General features: G+C 41.2%; 1 protein-coding gene across 2 annotated transcripts in view; it reads left to right on the top strand.

Moving 5' to 3' along the window:
• Positions 1-554: 554 nt before the first annotated feature.
• ITCH (itchy E3 ubiquitin protein ligase) overlaps positions 555-21,459 on the top strand; it is a 112,876-nt gene continuing 91,971 nt past the window's right edge. For both annotated transcript variants that reach the window (XR_012656996.1, XM_032780885.2), the window contains exon 1: positions 555-643. The gene's annotated coding sequence lies outside the window, so the exon portion shown is untranslated. The remainder of the gene's footprint in view (positions 644-21,459) is intronic.

Below are 21,459 nucleotides of genomic sequence, written 5' to 3'. Positions count from 1 at the left end.
GCTTAAGCTGCGGCCCTGCACCTGCCAGGAACCGAGAACACCAGCGCCCGCAGCCTGCAGCCCCTGAGTTCTCTGTCCTCTTCAGGTGCGGGGCTGCGGCTTCTCTCCCCTACTGGGCACTAGGCAGCCACGCATAAATGCCCCAGTGGGTGCCATGGGGCCCGCGGGCACCACGTTGGGGACCACTGCTCTAGCATCTCTCTATGAAAAAAGTGTCAAAAGCCCTTCTGAACATGCCTACAGAGCCCTCTCCCACCAGATCCCGCTCTCTGGAGATCCCACCGCCCACACAGAGCCCCTTTTCCAGGATCCCTGTCTGGAGGTCCCCATGGCTCAGCCCCTTCCTGCCCCCGAAGGAACCAACTCAACGCCCAGATCCCCACGGAGGTGAAACACACACAGCCCTACAAAAGGCCCAGGCGGCCGACCCCTGCCCCACCCACGCAAGCACTTGTCCATTCAGCGCACATGCTTGATACCGCGGCGCACGCTGGGAGTTGTAGTTTTAAGCCGCCTCCGCCGTCGCCAACTCTGCGCATGCGCAGTGTCAGCCCGACTTTGGAAAGTCGCTGCCTGAGGTTGGGCTCGGACTGGCTGCCATCTTGGCGGAAGGATTGAGGAGCTGGCACCGCCGCCCTAACCGGTAAGGAGCCCACCGCGGCGGGAGGTGGCAGCGGAGACGGGGATATATCCCTCCGGGCCTCCCCTCGAAGGGGCGCTTCGGCTGCGCCGCTGGAGAGGGGTTCGGGGTGGGGCAGGCCTGGCGTGGGGGAGCCGCCCCCTCCCCGGGGGTCACAGCATGTGTAGTCTGGGAAGGGGGAGGCATTTCGCTCCTTGCCCCCGGGGCATGGGGTGGGGGCAGCCCCCTGGCAGCTGCTTCCCGCGGGACGTCTGGCCACAACCCCTCCCCCGTGCCGACCAGTCCCCTCCGGCTGCTGAACCCTGATCTCTGGCTACAGCCCCGCCCAGCGCCCTCTGGCTGCCAGATCCAGTGCCCTGACCACCGCCCTCTCCCTGTCCTCCCAACCCCTGACCAGCCCCCTCTGGCTGCTAAACCCCGGGGCCCTGATCTCTGTTTACAGCCCCACCCAGTCTCCTCTAGCTACCAGATCCAGTGCCCTGACCACCGGCCTCTCCCTGTCCTCCCACCCCCTGACCAGCCCCCTCTGGGAGCTGGACCCCGGAGCCTTGATCTCTGTCTACAGCCCCCTCTAGCTACCAGATCTAGTGCTCTGACCACAGCCTTCTCCCTGTCCTCTCACCAGCTCACTTTGGCTGCTAGACCCCATTGCCCTCACCTGTGGCCACAGCACAGTCCTGGCCTGGGGGTGTTCATAGGCTGCAGAGTGGTTCTGCATGATTAATTGACTTATCTTGTTAGACTGACCTCATACTTGGTAAAGCAACCCCCATCCTTTCATGTATGTATTCCTGCTCCTGTATTTTTCACTCCATGCGGCTGATGAAGTGGGTTCTAGCCCATGAAAGCTTATGCTCAAATAAATGTGTTGGTCTCTAAGGTGCTATACGGACTCCTCATTGTTTTTGCTGATACAGTCTAACACAGCTATCACTCTGAAATCTGCATGATTTGCCAGCCCTGGGGAGTTTGTCTCCTCTGCTAGGTTTTTCTCTCCCACAGGATGCCCATTTTATTGAGATCCTCCGTCGTCCCCCACTGATCCTCCAGATGTTTGTCTTGCGTGAGCTGATAATTCTTTCCCTCCAACTCAGTCCTCTCAATTTAATAATTCTCTGGCTCAGCCCCTTCCCCAGACCTTGGAATGAGCCTCCTTTGACTAGTGCCTTCACTCTATCCTGGTGAGTCTTGCTAGAGCCTCATTGGTGCAGCCATCTCACTGGCGTTTACTTGCTTTGTCCTATAAAAAATGCAGTGTCGTAAAGTAATGGTCCACAACAGTAAAGCATAAGTGAGTGTAACTGCAGTGCGTGTGGTTATTACTATACAGTATTGTAAAGTCACTCTAGAATGGCGGCATCGGTGCCCTCACTTTTAGTCTGGAAACATGGATAGGTCTTAGTTACTTAACCCTCCAGTATCTAAATGGGCACCGCTGTTCTTGTATGACAACAAAATCCAAATGGTAGGTAGTGGAAGGTTGAAATGATGTGGGAGTCATCATTTAACTGGGTCTGAAATTTTCTGCCACCTTTCTTTCAAGATTTAGCTTGTTTAGATAGCTATAATTTACAATAAGGAAAACAGCACCAGATTTGTGAGAGGCAGAAGTAGCAAAGGTGTAGAATTGATGGGCCCACCTTGTAATTTGGTATAGTGAAACACATCTGTTACTCTTTGAATTGGCAAAAGCCTCTCAGCAGAAACAAACTTTTATTAGACTCCAAGAAATTAGAGCTGGGAAAGGTCCTTTAGGTCATCTTTTCCATTCCTTTGGCTAATACTGGATTGTTCCTTAGAGTGTTTCCCATTGTTTTGTCCAGTCTTTATTACTCTGTCCCTTCCTGTTTTCCTTTTGCTGGCGGTAATCTTGCCTAATAAGTGTAAAGGCCAGACTAGAAGTAATGAAGGAATGAGGGCAGATTAAACCACTGCTGATTTGCACTACTTGAAAAACAGGCTTAGAAATTTAGGAATAAAGTCCCATATGGGCTCCATCTTCCTGTTCAGATCTCATGCGGGTAAGACTGAAAAATTGCTTGAAAGCAGTGGATCAAGTTCTGCTCTCTCATCCAACTGTAGAAGTTGAGAGTTGTTCTACTGACTTAATTGTGGGTACATTGGTTTGTGCTGCTGTAAAAGAGCCGAACACATTGTAGTTTGTGTTCTTAGTTGCAGTTTAACAGTTTTAACCATCTCTGTGAACAAATTCACTTCGAAGTTACCAGAACAATAGCTGCATTATGATTCAAAGTGAATTTTCTTATGTCTTTAAACAAAGATATGGTATAGTAGGTATGAAAGAAGTTAAACTGATGGAGTGGAAAATAACTGAAGCTTCTGAATACTAACTTTGAAAGCTCCTTACAGATTAATCAGTTATCACAGTGTTTAAAGCTGGAGGGAGAGTGGGGGGGGAGATTATTTATATGAATAAAACTGTTAAGCAATATAGTTTTTTTTTTTTCTCTCCTGTTTAGGTATTTATGTTCCAGTTGTTCATGATGAAGTAGCCATGGGAATTTATATTTATTTACACCTCTACCCTGCTATTACACTATCCTCAGGAACCAAAAAATCTTACCGCATTATAGGTGAAAGTGCGTTATATCGAACTTGCTTTGATCCGCCAGAGCGTGCAGCCCCGCATCCCCGGAGCGCTGCTTTACCATGTTATATCCAAATTCGTGTTATATCGGGTCACGTTATATCAGGGTAGAGGTGTACTTATTTTATAGATTAGACATCTTTCCCAATATTTTAAAAGAAGACATGAGATTACCAAATGTAGTTTAAAAATTACAGACTTTAAAATATGTCAGGAGTCTGCTTTAGGTTTTAAATCGACCATTCCATTTCCTAGAGAAGTTAAACTAAAATAATTCCGAAAACAAATTATCAACTTCTGGTGAGGCCTACAAAATCCATTTTTTTTTCCATCTTCGGACTCATCAAATGGTTAATCGACAAAACGCTTCACAGAGATGTGTTGATATCAATTAGCAATGTTAGTGCACAGACAAATATATTTTATATGAATGGATTATAATGCAGTGAATTTATTAAATAACACTATTCATGTTAACTTAAATGCCTCACATGCTGGTGGTATGCAAGCAATAAATAATTTCACTTTCATTCAAAACAAAAGAGGAAGACTATTTTTTTATACACAGTAGCTGAAAACGGTCGTAATGAAATGTATAGGTATGCTATAAACTACAGTATGGACATTGTGCTTCTAAGTTTGCCTGTCCAGTTGTGTGCTTTTTCATGCTCAGATTTGTCAGTCTGCTGGTCTGATTTACTTTGTGATGAATGTTGATTGTAGTTTGTGTGCCCTCACACTTCAGAAGGGAGTGACATTTAGCACAGCACATGTACTGTAGCTGGGAGAAGAACATTTTCAGCTGCTTACTGTAAATGAGCTTTGCCCACATGCTTGCTCCAGAAGGCAAAATAGGCAAACTGTGATTACATCCTATCTGTCTTGGGAGTGTTCTTTCTGTTTTTCCAATGTCTGGCATAGAATCAAGCAAATGTGTTGGTTGTTTCTTTGTGTTTTTTTTTTTTCAAAGGTTCCAGACAGTCCATCTGTTTGGCATTGTTCAATTGGTTGTGTTTTGTCAGGCATCTGAACTAATTTGGTGCCCATGTTTGGGAAAAGAAAGCGTAGTCTGCATCCCACTTTTCTTCCTTCTTGAGAAGAAAATATATGATATTCTTGCTTCTTTGTGTTGTATTTAGAACTTGGGTTGCAGAGAAGAGTTATTGCCATGTCCAAGGCCTCCAAAGGGATTGTTTTATTTATTTTAAATCTATATTGAACAATCTGTGTGTGTGTGTGGGTTTTTTTTTCAGGAAGATTCACTGTAAAAGAAATCTTTGAAAACCTGAAAATGAGGTTCCCATTCTTGGAAAATTTCTTATTACCACTCTATACAAACTTTTAAAAACCTCCAACATTTTTCTATTAAATTCTTAGTGTAGAAATTCCATTTATAGTTTAACTGTAGTTAGTTCACAGAACGCACTAATAAAAATATTGAGGACATAGATTTTCTCTGAGGAAACATGAAATGGGGACATTGACATCGGTTATTCATTCTAACTATTTAAACAAGCAGACAATGCTAATTCAATGCCTTTTGGAATTTTCACAAGTAGGGCATTTTCTTCCAGTTCTTTTGTCCAGAAACACTACTGGCTTCTTCCTCACACCTATTTGAGCTGTTCCAAAATGTGTAACTAGGATGTATCATGAATAGAGTTGCTAATGTTTGCATTTAAATAGTTGATCCTGAAACAAGCATCTTTAATACATGTGCTCCAGTCAAGCAGAGGTAGGCCTTGAAAAATTCACCCACCGTTTACCATTGGGAAGTTGGGGGGAAAGAGTAAATGCGCCTTTTCTTTTCCATTGGTTGAGCAGAACTAGGAAGTGTGGCATCAAATTAGCCAGCACATAATATGAAACCAGGTGCTTCTGAGCAGGATCCATTGACACACTCCTGTTAAAATTTTTTAGTGCTCTTCTCTTTGTCAGCAGTTAGAAATTGAAGGGAAGTCTGGGCATCTCACCAAAAGGTTTCACTTGGGTCTCACTGTTTTTCATTTCTCTTTTGTGTTGGTTTCTGGCTAATCGATGTTTAGCAAATTTTTAAGCCCTGGATTGAGAAAAGATAGCCTGCTTTGTGTTTCAAAAGGGCTTGAATGAGGAGGGCATAGGAAAAATTAGCATTCCCACTCAAATAACTTAATCTGGCTATGATCTGTTCTATGAATTTGATTAAATTGATAACGATACAAAATGAAACTTTATCATTGAAGGAACAAAATGAACGTTGTGGAATCAAGCACATGGGTTTATTATGCACGGTTCCGGCGGAGTGTCACTTTGCTTATTGGGCTCAGAGACCCTGCCAAACAATTGATTACAATGGATTATATGGAATTTTCAAGGATGGAGGGAAGTGATGGGGTAGGAGGTCCTGAGCCCCTGGATAGGTCCTGAGCAAGACAGGATAAGCACAGTAGCCAATAGTCTGAAGATTACATAATGTGTCCACCCACGGTTTCAGGTTAACAAGTAACATACTGTTAGTACACAGATGTTTTCCTTTAAACAATGTGTAAAGTGTATTAGTATAAAATATATATGTTGAATTCTGATTTGGGGTCCATAGGAATGAGGTCGCCCTTCTGATTGTCCAACAGGTACATTCCTGGGGGTTAAAGCAAAAAGACATTGAAAACTACATGGCAATAGAAATTGTTTTTCAGTTTGCCCATTGTGTTTCTAAAGTATAACATTGGTATCTGGGAGGGATGAGGGAGGATGTCATATCTAACACTGACATGCTTGAACCTCTTCCATGAACTCAAGGTTGGTATGTGGGAGAGCATGTCTCTCTCTTCCTGCAAAAGGAGTGGAGAAAGACAGACACAGGGCCCCTTTCAATCCTTTGGTCTGTTGCAGCTTCAGATAACAGTGCCAATTACTGCTCCCCATCTGGTGTTTGCTGATCATGCTTATCTTAGTAAAAAGCAAGGTTTGTGTCTTGTTTGTTCTTCTTCTCTTAATAATATTTTTCACTGTTTGCTAGGCCTCTCGGCCAAACTCTGAACTTTTAGCCTGTAAAAAGTTGCTGACATAGCCTGTGTTAGGATTTTACATGCACAGCACATGGATTTTGGCCCTTCAATTGTCAAGAACATTTCAAATTTGTGAATATCTCAGAGAATTAGCAATTTATTTTAAATAAACTGAAGTATTGAGACAAGCTGCTTGTGATTGCTTCTGGTTCACAAGTCTGTCACAGGACTGGTATCCTGGCTATTATGATTACTGAGTGACTTTGGGGCAAGTCACTTATAACTTCTGTACGGTTGTATCTCTGAACTGAGAATGTGGCGTTGAGCTGCTAGCAGAGCAACTAAGGTTTGAGCTTTGTTCTTTCACCTTCTTTCATTTTGTTAGATAGAAAGTGAGCTGCAGACTGGTAAGTCAGCATGAACAGCACACATCAGACATGCTGAACTTCCTTTGAGAGAGTTTATTTAATTAAAACCCTTGGATGTATTTGTGGTGGTTCCTGTCTCAGTTTTTTCAAAGAAAAACTTCTTAAGCACATTCTGGTAACCATTTCCCCTGGTGGGCGGTTGGAGTAACTCAGAATCCAAAGATTTCAGAGTTGCAGCCCTGTTTGTCTATATGCACAAAAAGAACAGGAGTACTTGTGGCACCTTAGAGACTAAGGGCTTGGCTCCACTCGAAACTTCAAAGCTCTGCTGCGGGAGCGCTTTGAAGTGTGAGTGTGGTCGCAGCGCCAGCGCTGGGAGAGAGCTCTCCCAGCGCTGCACGTACTCCACCTCTTCATGGGGATTAGCTCGCAGCGCTGGGAGCCGCGCTCGCAGCGCTACTGCACTGTTTACACTGGCACTTTACAGCGCTGTATCTTGCAGCGCTCGGGGGTGTTTTTTTCACACCCCTGAGCGAGAAAGTTGCAGCGCTGTAAAGCGCCAGTGTAGCCAAGGCCTAACAAATTTATTTGAGAATAAGCTCTCATGGGCTACAGCCCACTTCTTCGGATGCAAAAGTTGGGCCTACTGATTTGGTCACTTTTAAACATATAAAGCTTTAAACAAGCTGACCAGAAGTAGGCAATCTATGGCACACGTGCCGAAGGCGGCACGCAAGCTGATTTTCAGTGGCACTCACACTGCCCAGGTCCTGGCCACCGGTCCAAGAGGCTGTGCATTTTAATTTAATTTTAAATGAAGCTTCTTAAACATTTTGAAAACCTTATTTACACACAACAATAGTTGTTATATATTATAGACTTACAGAAAGAGACCTTCTCAAACCGTTAACATGTATGACTGGCACACAAAACCTTAAATTAGAGTGAATAAATGAAGGCTCGGCATACCACTTCTGAAAAGTTGCTGATCCCTGAGCTAGACCATGGTGCCTCAGACTCTTTCTACCTTGGTAATATTACTGCAGCAGTTGAGATCTGAGAAACATGAGCTAGGAATCTCCTGGTTTATTCACAAGGAGCCTAGACAGACTTTTCTTGGTGAGGAGTCCTCAACTGTGAAATCTGTTTCTTGCCTTGGTTAGTCAGGGTCTAAATCTGTTGACCTCAGGTCCCATTGGAAGTCTCGCTCTTTCTCACAGGGCTTTTCTGTACAGTTTGTACTGCTATAACTATAATGGTTTGGAAACTGACATAGTTGAAGTGGTATAACCCCCTGATGTGAATGCAGTTATTCTAGTATAAAGGTGATTAATTTGATCTAGTTTAGCTATACCATTATAGCTTTGCCCACACTAGGGAGGTGTACTGTTTTAATGTTTTAGAAACCAGCATAGTTAAAGTGGTACAAAAACTATGTGTAAACAAGTCTTCAGGTTTATCTTTCGGCTGGATACTATGAATAAATGGCTGGCTTGGTGTGTGATCCTCGTGAGGGGAATCAAATCGCTTTGAGTTGAAAGAGATGTTTTTTCCATAGGTCCAAATTGTTTATTTTGTGAATGCATCCAGGGTACTGGATGACATTTTTAAACAACCAAAATAAAATAACATTATTTATTTGTATTCATTGGAATGTGCATATGGTATGCCTTGTTTATATCCTGTAACCATTATCTCTCTGATCACAGTCCATTTCCTCCTCCATACTCGGGCACTGTTCATGTTGCTGAGCATTTTGCAAACACTTCTCCATGGTATACAGAACCCTTTCTGAACAGGTGCATAGAAAACCCTGTGTGCTGAGCATTTTGGCCCTCTGCACTTTCCCTGAACCTTCCCTCTCTGTTTCCACACCTAAGGGTGTTGCAAATTTGTTAGTTAATCTGTGCTGTGAAGACAGAAAATGCTAAATAGTATTATGTACAATTGACTTTGTTAGCTGACTTTTAAATGTAATAAAACTTTGACTTACTATTTTAAAGTTGTACTTTTTGCATTTAACTTTTTTTAAAAAGTTCCATTGGTATATCTTGCCTTTGAATTTAAAAACAAAAAAGGGGATGGTGGTAAAAAAAAGGGGTTAACCAGACCCTTTTTATATCCCTAAAAGCATATTCCATAAATATGTCACTCAAAACACAGGCATTTTACCTAGATAATCTTCCCTCAATATGTTTTCAAGTCTACCTTCTGTTTAGGGAAGGAGGAAGCAAATAGTCTTATCTGTAAATATGTTTACTCCAGCATAGTGTTTAGTGTAAAGTGCATGTGCTTAGCAAACCCATACTATCTGCTAACCTCACTTTTTAACCCAGTAAGTTGGAGGTGTTTGTTTTTCTGTTTTTGTATATCATACCATAGCAACAAATTCATATATAAATGAATTCCTTAGAGAGAAATCATTCTAAATAGTGTTTAGAATGATTTCTCTCTCAAGGTATTTTTATTTGTACCTCTGTATACTGTATTCTGCAGTAACACAAGGAAAGCAATTTGAAAATACTGATGTTAACTTCTTAATTTTAAGAATTGTCCCATTTATACTTGATGTACCATATATTATGATTAAATGAGGTTTTTTGAACATTTGACGAATTGTAATGACAGCTATTTATGAAGTTTTTCTTCATAAGTCTATGAAAGGCAGAGCAGAACAGCTTCACAAAATTAGTTTAAAAACAAGTGTTTTCTCTTTATATGTCAAGATTTATGTTTAGATTTACTAGCACTTGTTAGCTGGGAATCCATGTAGATCATTTAATCAAGTATAATGTTAAATTCTTATATAGTTATTTTTGTTTTAAGGTCGTTTCAAAAGAAATCTTCAGTGCAAAAACAATCCTTTTTTTAGAAGCATCTTTTGATTTAGAGGATTTTTACAAGTTCTCACAGAACGAAATGAGTTTCTTATAAACTGGCAAACTCAGAGGAATGGACAAACTTATTCTTGTCTTAAGAAAATAATAGAGTGGTGTCTTCAAATAAATCTTTAAGAAGTAAAAAGTCTGATCTTTTTCTAATTTTGACTTTTCCCTATTTTATGAGAGTTGGGCTTAAATGTATTTGTGTGTTCGTATTAAAAAAGTTGATTGTAAATTTTAGTGCTCTTGAAATGTGTTGGATTTGTAGCAATGAAGACTGTAGTCCACTATTCATAGAGCAGATCCAGCTTGGCAGGAGTGGTGCAAGTTTTCATGCTGTACCCTGCCAGTATTCTTCAACTCTGATTTGGAGGGAACAACTTTAGGGATTAGAAGTTATTGTCTCCATGTTTGCTCAGTCCTTTCTCCTCTCCTGAGACTGTTAAAAGATGCCAGCTGTGATGAAGAGAGATGTAAACACATGTCCGCTAGGAGCTTAACTGAGATTGTCAAGTCATAGCTAAGGGTATGGCTACACTGGCACTTTACAGCTCTGCAACTTTCACGCTCAAGGGTTTGAAAAAACACCCCCCTGAGCGCTGCAAGATGCAGCGCTGTAAAGCCTCAGTATAATCAGTGCGGCAGTGCTGGGAGCGTGGCTCCCAACGCTGCACGCTATACCCGTAGAGGATGTGGTTTACATGCAGCGCTGGGAGACCTCTCTCCCAGCACTGGGGTTCTGAGCTTTGAAATTTCAAGTGTAGCCGTACCCTAAGACTGTGTTCAGTTTGTGTCAACCATAATAATACAAAGTATCCATCTTTCTTTGATTTCTGACTACAGAATGCACCTCTTCTTAACAGCCATATGTGCCTACATTTGCTGTTGAAAAATATGCAATTTTTATTAAAAAAAAAAAAAAAAGAGATTCAACTTTCTGCCACATTTTCACTTACTGCATGCAAAGAGTACCATTAGGTGCACATGTGATGACCAATTTCACTGAAGCAGGAGTGCAGGTGCCTCTAGCTGGAGACAGCTGACTTGCTCTTGGACTCTTTGCCTCTGGCTTCATTAGGAAAAAAGATGTGTTAACTTTTACCTTGAGTTAGCAAACTCAAGTTGTTATGAAGACAATGCAGTTCATAGTTTTCCCCTGAGTTAGCAATTTGATTTAGCCTTTAACTGGCCCTGCAAACTTGTGTGAAAACTGCAAGCTATTTTCACTAGGATTTTACCTTTAATTCAGAACACACTATTTTCCCCTAGTGAAGATACATGTCTTAACTAGCACTTTTTGTCAGTAAAACTTTTGTTGGTCAGGAGGTGTGACCAACATAAGTTTCACCGACAGAAGCACTGTTGTGGACAGTGCTGTGTCTGCATAGGGTGACCAGATGTCCTGATTTTATAGGGATAGTCCCGATATTTGGGGCTTTTTTTTATATGGGCTCCTATTACCCCCCCAACCCCCTCCTGATTTTTCATACTTGCTATCTGATCACCCTATGTCCGCGGGAGATACTCCCCTGTTGGCATAGCCACCGCTGCCTGTTGTTGGTGGTTTAATTATGGTGATGTGAGAGCTCTCCCCCATTGGAATAGAGTGCCCACATGAGAGACCTTACAGTGGCACAGCAGCAGCACAGCTGTGCCCCCATAAGGTCTATAGTGTAGCTATAAACTTAGGCTGCTCTTGCAGAGCAGTAGGGAGAGAAGGGAGAAGAAAAGAAAGGAGTTTGGGAGATAGAAGGCTAACAAAACTGGGCTGTGTTTTGGGAGGAGGGCCAGTCTGCCTTCCTCTTGTGTATGTCTCTCTTCCCCATGTATTACTGTTAGTAGTTTAGTCTTTAGTGCCGGTTTCTTATTTCAGCTGTCTGAATGAGGCTAAAGCACTCAGTAACAGGAAAAAGGGGAGAAAACATCAAGTTGAGGAAGGTGACTTGGCCCTCCAGTTCACCAGTGAGAACAGTGCCATTGAGAGAATAAAGCTCCCAATACACTAAAAAATGAATGGAAATTCTATGGGTTTTCTTCTACTAATTTACAATACATTGTTTAGTCAATATGGACCATTTATCATCTTTCCCCTCTACTCAAAAATGAATGAAGTTTTCATAATCTAAATATGTAGGGGAAAAACTTATGCTGGTAGACAGTTGGTGCATTCTTTTAATTGAGTGCCAAATAGAATTGTCAGGAAGAAGTTCTTATTCATTTTCTTCTGAACCTGTTATGGATCTTTATTTCTGCAGTAATTAAAATTTGAACAGTTAATATCCCGTTTTCTAATTTCCTAGTAGTACAAAAAAATGGAAGAGATAAAAATTAAAGCATACTTGGAATTAAACAACTCTGTTAATTCATGAAAAACATCATATGCTTCCTACCTTCATGAAATAAGTGAGACTGTTTTCTTTAGCAGTAATTGCCATTTTTTGGATCAGAATGGCAAACTTCCAGAGCAACATTACATTTAACATTTTAAAGCAGTGGTTCTCAACCCTGGGATGCTTGTGGCCCAATCAGCACACAGCTAAGGTGGCCACAAACTGTCTGCCTGTCATTGTGCAGGCAAAAAATGCTTATAAATATGTCTCCAAGTTAATGGGTTTTGCATAGGTGGAGAGATGCTCCAGTTTAACAGAATTTCTTTGCATCCTATCTTATAGGATTTCGCATCCTGTCCTTAACATAATTTATTCCATACTTTCTCTTGTATAACTCTAATCCTCCTGCCTTGCAATCAGAGCAAATTCCTGGTTATTTACAAGTTAAATTGAAAACAGCGGCAAGCAAATAAAGTTTACAGGTAATGTTTTCAAAAGTTCCCAAGTGATTTAGCAGCCTCAAGGTTTGTCTATACAAGAAAGTTTTACCAATTGTAATGATGTGGTTATGGCCGTATAACCTCCTGAGTAGCCACTTGTTATGGTACGAACACAATTTTTCAGTTTAGTCTACGTAAAAAAAACACTCATACTGGAATAAGACTGTTAACAAAGGGAGTTGTACTGGTATAACTGATAAAACTTTCCCATGTAGACAAGGCTCAGTCAAGTGCTTTTGTAAACTTTACCCTAGACTTGTTTTGAAATGGTCAGGGATCTGTGAGTGCCCAATATACCACAGAAAGAACTTTGCAACATTATCAAGACAAATCATTACTACATTTTGGAAAGTTCCTCCAAAAGGACCCAGTCCTGCTGATAACTTGGTTGTATGTTGGTACTGGCTCTGTGGACCAAAAATGCAAATCCAGTGGCAATTAGTGGACGTAAGCAAAAATGAACTGATTTCATGTTTTAAAGCTAATTTAATGTATTTAAATTATCTCATTTTAGCCACGTGATGCAATTATTTTATTAAATAAAAAAATAGATGGAATAGCAATAATGCAAAGGGAAGACTGGTCATTCTTCAGAGCAATTACAGAAGCAATTAAAGATATTGTGCTTAGTGATGAGTGACTAAAGATCATGGCTTACTGATGGGTAGTGTGTAGTTATAGCCTTGTGTGGCTGAGGCTGGGTTTCTTAATTTGAGAGCTGTGTGTAGAGCTGGGTGAACAGAGGTGTGTATGAACAATTACTGATAATGAAAAGATAGAGTAGAGACAGGTATAAAGGCATGTGTCTAACCAAACTTTGAGCAGTAAACAGGAAGAGAAGATAATAGTGCTTTGGAGGGATAACAGAATCAAATACACATACAGTACTACACTTATCGTGGTTAATGAATGAATGTTGCTTATTCTAAAGCTTTTTGCTTGAAAGCTGTGTCTGAAGGGTGTGTGAAAGCAGAGGTGGTGGACCTGTGTATTTTTCCGTGTGTGTGTATAAACATCTACATTGGTATTTAATTTTGCAATAAATTAGATGATCACATGAAATACAAACCCAGCAGCTTTTCCTCACACAAATTAACAAGTCAGGTTTATTCAAACTCAAGCAGTCCCCCCTCATCTCATGTGCAAGTGCAAGCCTTTATTATGCTTCTCCCTCACCAAAAGGCTGGGTAAACAAAGAGGGCTTGTGGTGTCTTGCACGTTATTGATGAACTCAAGCTGTTTAAAGTAGAAACTCAATGCAACCTTAATTATGGAGCCATTAGTGCACCTCCATAATAACTAATTGGTTGAGCTGAAGCATGCATCAAGACCTGTGAACGAGTGCACTCTGAGTATGTTTTCAGTGCAAAGTTAACATGGGTGATCAGCACCTGTGTCTGAGCATCTGGGTTAACCTAGCCTGGGTGTGAGGAGCTATACTGCAAAAGCCACATTTGAATTACTGAGTCCTCACTGGTGCTGTGTTCACCTTTGTGGGCTGCTAGGAGTTTTGGGGCCATATCTCTTGATTCTTCGTGCCAGTAAATCGAGCCACTCTGCTTATTTCTCAGTGACGGATAGGAGAGCTTGTCTGTCCTTGTGAGCACGTGGGAGAAATTTTTGTGAAACCATTGGATGGTTATCAGTACTCAAGTGGTCTAGCCTGCGACCTCACTGCAAAGTGGGTGGGGATTACAAGCCTGAGCCCTAGGATGGGCCAACTAGCTCAGATTGAAAGCACCACTAAACTCTCATTGAAGGCTTTTAGGGGTAGGGGAGAGCTGGATTTGGGGCAACACACAAGTAAGAGATTGGAGTGGAGACATACCCTATATGTGAGAAACAAGTGCAGTTCCAAGAGCTAGAAACACCTAGATACCGACAAGTAATAAAATGTGAAGACATCTTCTTGAGTAAAAAAAAAAACATCAACCATGACACTAAAGGACTCTTCAGAGAACAGATTGTGCAGCTTGTCTGTAATCTTAAAGAGTATTATATGAAAGTTGTGTATGGTTCCTTTTTTAAGTAGAGGCGGCTACATGTGCATGGTGACTTCCTTTTCTTAGAGGGACTTGCTGCTGTTGAAGTCACTGAGCTTGTCCAGTGGGGACAGTATGTATAATGATACTGTCCTCCTATATTAAAGCACTTTGAGATCTGTGGATGAAAACCACTATATAAGAACTAGGTGCTATTAGTGCGTTCTAGAGATTTTTACTTCAGGTTAATTGATTGATAGTTGACTTGAAATAGTAAACACCTCTGTGAAGGCTAGTTTGGACACTACACATTTGATCAAATCTGCAAATGTTTGCTGATCCTTATGGTAAAAAAAACCAATCAGTTAACTTGGGGTAAAAAAGCATAGTGTAAATGTGCCCATTGGAATTGAATGCAAGCCCTGGGAGAAACCGAAGAATCAGAAGAGAAGACATCGTCTGGGACCTATTGAGACAACACATGACATAATTATGGAGCAAGAAGAAATATAGTGGAAGAATAAATAAAGTGAGCAGAGAGGGGATCTCTGGAACCTTTAACCTTCTTTTATTCTGCTGCTGTGAAGGAGCAGACTGTGAAGCAGCCAAACTCTAATAGTAGCTCAGATGTGAAAATTAAATTGGAATGTGTACTTGCCTCCTTTTTGTTATCTTGATTAGTAACTTCGTAGAAGAAATCTAGCTCAGGATATAGTGACCCAGATAGACAGCAGGATGCCTGAATAATTGTGACAAAAAGGGTGGATTGTTTCTTAGGAAGTCTCACTAAATGTAGTGCACATGGAAGCAAATGACACACACTACAGGGGATTCAGTGATCTCAAGTATAACTTCAAGAATCCACTGAGAAGTAAATATTAGTGTGACGCAATCTTAGCCAATGTCGTTGTTATACCTAGGATGAGCAAAGAAAGAAGCCTAATCTCAATGGATGCACAAGGCTGTGTAATGAAGCAACTGTTTGGATTAAATGATATCCCAGCCAGTTAAGAGAGAAGTGCTATTTGGACTACTGTGCTTCTTTCCTTCCTACTCTTTCTGTACAGAGCTGGTGGTTCTCTGGTCCCATTCAGCCCACTTGCTCAGTTTAGATGTGTACAAAATGGGAACATGTTAAGGGGCGGCATAGTATGTCAGATGGTGATGGTGGGAAGATACAATTGAGAATTCATAACTGTGGAACAGGGCTGGGGAGGGATTCCATAATGAAGACACAACAGATTCACGCGAATAGTAAGATGTGCTCATTGTGGTTTGTGTGGTTTTTAAAAGATCTGAATGTAAAAAGAATCCTGTTCTGGAAATGAAAAATGGTGAGCTAGCTAAACAAGAAAATCCAGTCAGGCAAGGCTTCCCGTGAAAGAGGAGGCAGCAAGAAAACAAAATGAGTTAATGCAAGCTGAAGGGCTTTTACAAATATGTTTTTTGGCAAAACTTCTAATATTAGAAAGTAGGCTTGTTAATTCCTGTTTAAAAATCTGTGCAACATGAAAAATGGGGGCAATTTGAAAATAATGGACAAAGTCTTCGTAACAATAGCTATTGTAAAGCAAGTAAAGAAATATGTGAACAATCTGAATATATACAGATAAAAGGTCTGGAGGACAGTATATCCTGCTGTGCCAAAAGAATTGGCCAATAAATTTACTAACCCTTAAGTTAATTTTAAAAAAGCATAATGAGTTAGAGAGGTACTAGAAGAAAGAATAATCTTGGCAATTACACTCTAATTTTAACTTCAAAACCCAATGATCTGAATATTCATACTGTTTAAAAAAATCGCTAAACATGTAAAGAATAATGAAACCATGAGTAACAAGGAGCAGGGGATTACAAGTCTTGTCAGATGAAGTGCTTTCTTAGCTCGAACTACAGAATTAGCGGAAGGAGACTTGGTAGATATTTGGAATTTCAGTAAAGCTTTTGTCTGTGTTGCATGAAATCATATTTACAGAATTCATTCTGACTGGTTTGGGTGTGTGAGCACTGTCCTGTAGATTGAAAAATGACCAAATTACTACAAAAGAAGTAGTAATAAACAGCAATGGAGCTAGTTACGGATAAGGGCTTATCTACACTTAAAATGTTAGTGACACAGCTGTACCACTGTAGAACTTCAGTGTAGACACTACCTATGCCAGCGGGAGGGATTCTCCCATTGGCATAAGTAATCCACTTCCCTGAGAGGCGGTAGCTAAGTATCAACCTAGCGCTGTCTACATGGGGACTTAGGTTGGCTTAACTATGCCACTCTGAGATGTGGATTTTTCACTCCTCTGAGTGGTGCAGTTATCCTTCAAGTGTAGAATAGGCCTAAATCTATGGGGTGTCACAAGGGAGAATCTTATCTATGTGGGAAAAGTGACCGGAATAGCTGTCATTGATCTAATGCTGTAGTGTAGACCATGCCTCAGAGCTATTGTTTTGGGCTGTATTAATCTCCAGTGGGTATTCTTTTTGAGCTGAGAACACCTCATTGAGACGAATGGGGACCACTTAATATCTCTCTGAATCTGCAACTTGAAGCCCACCTTGGGCAGCAATCTGAAAATGAACTGTAAGCATTTGGGAAAAATGTCTATCAAGGTTGTGTTTGTTCTTTATTTGGAGAAATGTAATCAGAGTACAGCAGAACAGTCAGACAGTCCTCAAACTATTTTTGAAAAGAGAATAAATTACCCCAGGAATGCTCAGTGAGAGGGGAGGAATGGTTTGGGGTGCAAGAGTAGGTGGTAATAGGGGAAGAGGGGCTTGGGCCTGCAGAAAGGGATCAAGGTGTTATGGGGAGAGGATAAATGGAAATGTATGGTAGGGGCTAGGGTAAGGGAGGATGGGGTGCAAAGGACAGGAAGGGTTGCAGAATAGGAGGGGTAGCAGACGAAGTGTGATGTCCTGGTCATCCCTGAATTCTATCTTCTGTGTGTGTGTGTACTAGGATCTAGAGGAGCTTTATCTGTCGGGGGGTGGGAGGAGAGGGGTATGATCCCCTTTCCTCATCTGTTCTATGTTCTGGGATTTGAGTGATCCCACTCTTCTTGGGATTCTGAGTCCCCCTCCATGTGTACAGGAATTTGTGGTGGGAGAGACTGAAGGTAATGCAAACTTAAACATCTGAAACCCAGAAAACACGTAATGTTCACGTAACTCCTCTTTGAGGTGGCGGGCCTGGCCAGAGTACCTGAGGGAGGGGTCCGGGTACCAGGAGGAGGCACAGACTGGCTCAACTCTCTATTTGTAAAATAGGGATAATAGCAATTCCCTACCTTACAGGGTTGAGGATTAATATCTTAAAGATTGTACAGTGCTCAGATACTGTGGTAATTGGGGCCATATAAGTACTTAAGATAGATACATAGGTGTGGAATGAATTTTACGGAAAGTGAGAAGGGACCATGCAGGGAAAGTTGGCTGCACAAGATGTATTGCCCACCAACCCGTTGTTGCTCACAATTTGTATCTGAACAGAAATCAATATAGAAGATAGAATATTTGGATAAAAAGCGCTGGGAAGGAGAGCCACACCTCATTTCTGTATGTGCTGAGGAGCATAATACAAGTGCCCAGGTTTATATATTTTTTGTCCATTACCACAGTAGAGATCATTAACAAGAGTCCAGAGCTGTCTGTCTTCTATGTCCAGGTCTTAACACCAAACTGCGTGAGGGGAGGGAAATCTGAGGATTCCTGGAAGTGCCAGAGTTGCTTTCACATCTTCCCAAGGAAGGCAAGTGGAGGGACATTGATGACTGTAAACATTGTTAATGTCAAGGGTGACTTCTTGAGTGTACATTGAACAGTCTCTGTTGAGAGACTCTGGTATTTTGACCTCTTGAAAGGAACATTGACAACCTTGCATTATGAATCCCAGTGTCCTCTCCAGCTAGATTTAACCAATCATAAGGGTCATGAGTTTAATTTGTAGGTTGCAGCCCCAATCCTGCCTGTAGCATCTGTGAGTAAATTTGCTGAAACTCAACAAGAGAAGACTTCACAGTTGTGTGTCTGTCCCCAAAATGGATCCATTTTCATGGAGCCTGCTTTTGTGTAAATCTGATGAGTATTGTCTGAAAAAGTAGGTAGAAAACTTCTTGTAGGAAGAAATGCTTAACTTGCTTCTGCATGAAGACAGGCCCAATTCCCTCTATTAGCAACTGACCTTGATATGTAGGCTCCCTGTCATTGTTCCTTGGAAAATGGTCTCCTCCTTTGCCCTTCATGAGATGGATTGAAGAACTCAAATCCTCACAGATCACCTCCCATACTTATCTGCATATTGCCAGAGTATGGCAACAATGCAGCACTTTTAGCCATCCTACAGTAACCACCCGAAGGTACGTCTAGGTTGCAGAACAACCCCCCAGATTCAGAAAACCCCCAGCAGCAAGTCTGAGCCCAGGTCTACAGACTTGGGCTTACACTGCAGCACTAAAAGTAGCAGCGTAGACTTTACCATTCAGGCTGGAGCTCAGGTCTGAGTCCCAGCCCCCTTACTGAGTTTCATAGCCTGAGCTCCAGCCATACTGGGAGTCCTGTGAGCCGGAGTCTGTAGACTTGAGTCTGTGCAAAGGTAGTTTGCGACCTGATGTGGGAGGAGTGACGTGCTCACTTTCAAGTGCTCTTTCCACCTCAGAATTGATGTTACCACTGTCATTGCAGTTGTGCTGAAAATGTAAATACCTTCATGGAAGCTTTGAATTTATGTTTTAAAATTGGTCTCTGCCTTGGTTGAATACAATCATTGTGTGGCAATATATTGTTAAGACTGGAATGGACCAATATGATCTAATCTAACGTCCTGAAAAACAAAAGCCATAGAATTTTTTCCCAATAATTTCTTTGACTGCAAAAAATTTTAATTGGTTGTTGCTGCACGGGGTTCAGTTTAGGTATCTTTCTCCTCTCCCCCTCATGGCCTTGATCCTGTGTGGCACTTCAGCATTTGGGTCTGGATTGACATAATTTGTTTTTTAATTGTCAGTTCAGAACTAGTCATTTTGAGTATTGTTGTCATGGTGAATCAATTATAACTAAGCTGTTTGTGTATTCAGTATTATGTTCCTTTCTAAATGGATTGCATCGTGACGAGGAAACAACTGAAATAAAAATGTACATGCAACAGTCTGTACCCTTGTGTTCATCCTTTTGACAAGACTATGATACATTTTGTATAAAGTATGCCTTGTGAGGTATCATTTGAAAACGCATCATCTGCTGAACATTATTGTCCCAGTAAAATATGTGGTAACACTGTACGTGACGTTATAAAATTCTACTATATGATACGTTCCAAATTTAGAAAACCAGGCACAAACCAGTTCCTCAGAGACGAGCGGCAAACTGATGTCTCAGCTGGGTGTCAACATAATCAAATGGACTATGGCCTGGTTAAGTGGACGTTCTTTGGCAGAAAGAAGGGCATGAGCAAGAATTTTATATCTTGGTAATAGAACAGACTGTGCTGCCTGAACCGCAGCTGAAGATGATTCTCAAAGAAGAAGGGAGAGAGGTTACCTCTCTCCCCTCATCTGTACTCACGGCATCAACAATACTGGAAAGACAAAGTAAGCTTCATTGAACTGGGGAAAGGGGGTGGGGAGGAAGGGTCCTGACTGAAAGGAATCCAGCCAGACTGCTGTAAACAAATGATGAGACAAACCTTTTTGCTTTAAATTCACTTGGCTTGTTAAGTTAGTTATTAGTTTGCATTTTAACTTTTATTTCTTTGTAACCAATTCTGACTTTTATGCCTGATTACTAGTAATCACTTAAAATCTATCTTTTCATAGTTAATAAACTTGTTTTATCTAAATCCATTTGAGATAATAAGGTTTGTGCATATAATTGTCTATTAATAAAATGATGGATTATGTATGAGCTTGTATTGTCCAGAAGAAAAGAGCTGGGCAGTACAAGGCGCCCATTTCTGGAGACAAGTCTGGGACAGGGAATTTGCTGGTGTCACTCTGCAATATAATTCAGGAGCAGCTGGTTAGAGCACTCATATCTCAACTGGGAGTAATGTACATGCTAGAGGCAGTGCGAGAACAGGCCAAGAGTGGTTGTTCTCATGGCAAAGTAATGTAAAAGGCACCTCAGGAGAAAGGAGGGTACACAGCCATTCAGCAATCCATATTGTACTCTGGGGAATGTCACAATACAATTTTTGTTTTCACAAATGGCTTTAATTATTTTGTGCAGTGCTTTTCTTTGCTAGGCTTCAAAAAAGCCAACTCTCTTAATGCTATATATGAAAATTGTACCTTTTCTCTGCATGAACATATGTGAAAATCTAATCAGAATGATCACCCTTTTAACCCTTTAATTCATTAGCTGTTAGTTTTGAGGTACAGAAAATAAATTATAGGTTCCAAATTAGTTTCTTATGCCAGAGTATGTGTGTAATAAATGTTGCATTGCCCCTTCCTTCCTTCCCTAATTTATCCACTTTGTCTCCCCATGAACAGTTCACTCCTGGGTGATGGTATTGTGGTACCAAGACGATATCATCTAGTCAGCATTTCTCCCTTATTTCTCTTCTGTTCCTTTCTTTCCTGTTTCTTCCTCTTTTAATGCTGTATGTTGCAGTTCTCATGGTTAAAGTACCTTGCTTCTAAATTTTTGCTCAGACCAAATTATGCATATCTATAGAAGATGTAATTCATGTCATGTGACCTTGTCCTAATTGCATGCAAGCTATAGAACTAGTTTTCTGTGCATGGAAATGTAAATTAATGAATATTAGAGGTTTATAACACAAGCTGTTGGATTCAGGAAACTTGTAGTCATCAGCAAGACTGTTATAAGGGTATTTTTCTCCAGGCATATAGAGTTGGTTGACCAGTTTTACTAGTCTGTAGAAGTTGTAGAGAGAACATTTCTGATCACTAGGAATTTAGGTCAAAAGTTGCAAGTTGGGCCAATTCTGAGTATCTGGTTACAATGTCACTGAAGTATTTTCTTTGTATGTTTTGTAAAGAAGGGCATATCCTGGTTACCAAAAAAGGGGAAAAAATCCTGCATTTTCCCCCCTTTTCCTTATCTATCCCGTCAGCTTATTCTGGGTTCAGAAAGGTTTTCTTGTTCTCACATCCTCCTCTGCATGTGGGTGTGAGTGTGGAAATTCAGAAAAGAGAAGAAACTC

This window comes from Chelonoidis abingdonii, chromosome 14 (genome assembly GCF_003597395.2).
Source record: "Chelonoidis abingdonii isolate Lonesome George chromosome 14, CheloAbing_2.0, whole genome shotgun sequence".
NCBI lineage: Eukaryota > Metazoa > Chordata > Testudines > Testudinidae > Chelonoidis > Chelonoidis abingdonii.
This window is presented reverse-complemented; position numbering and strand designations above follow the sequence as displayed.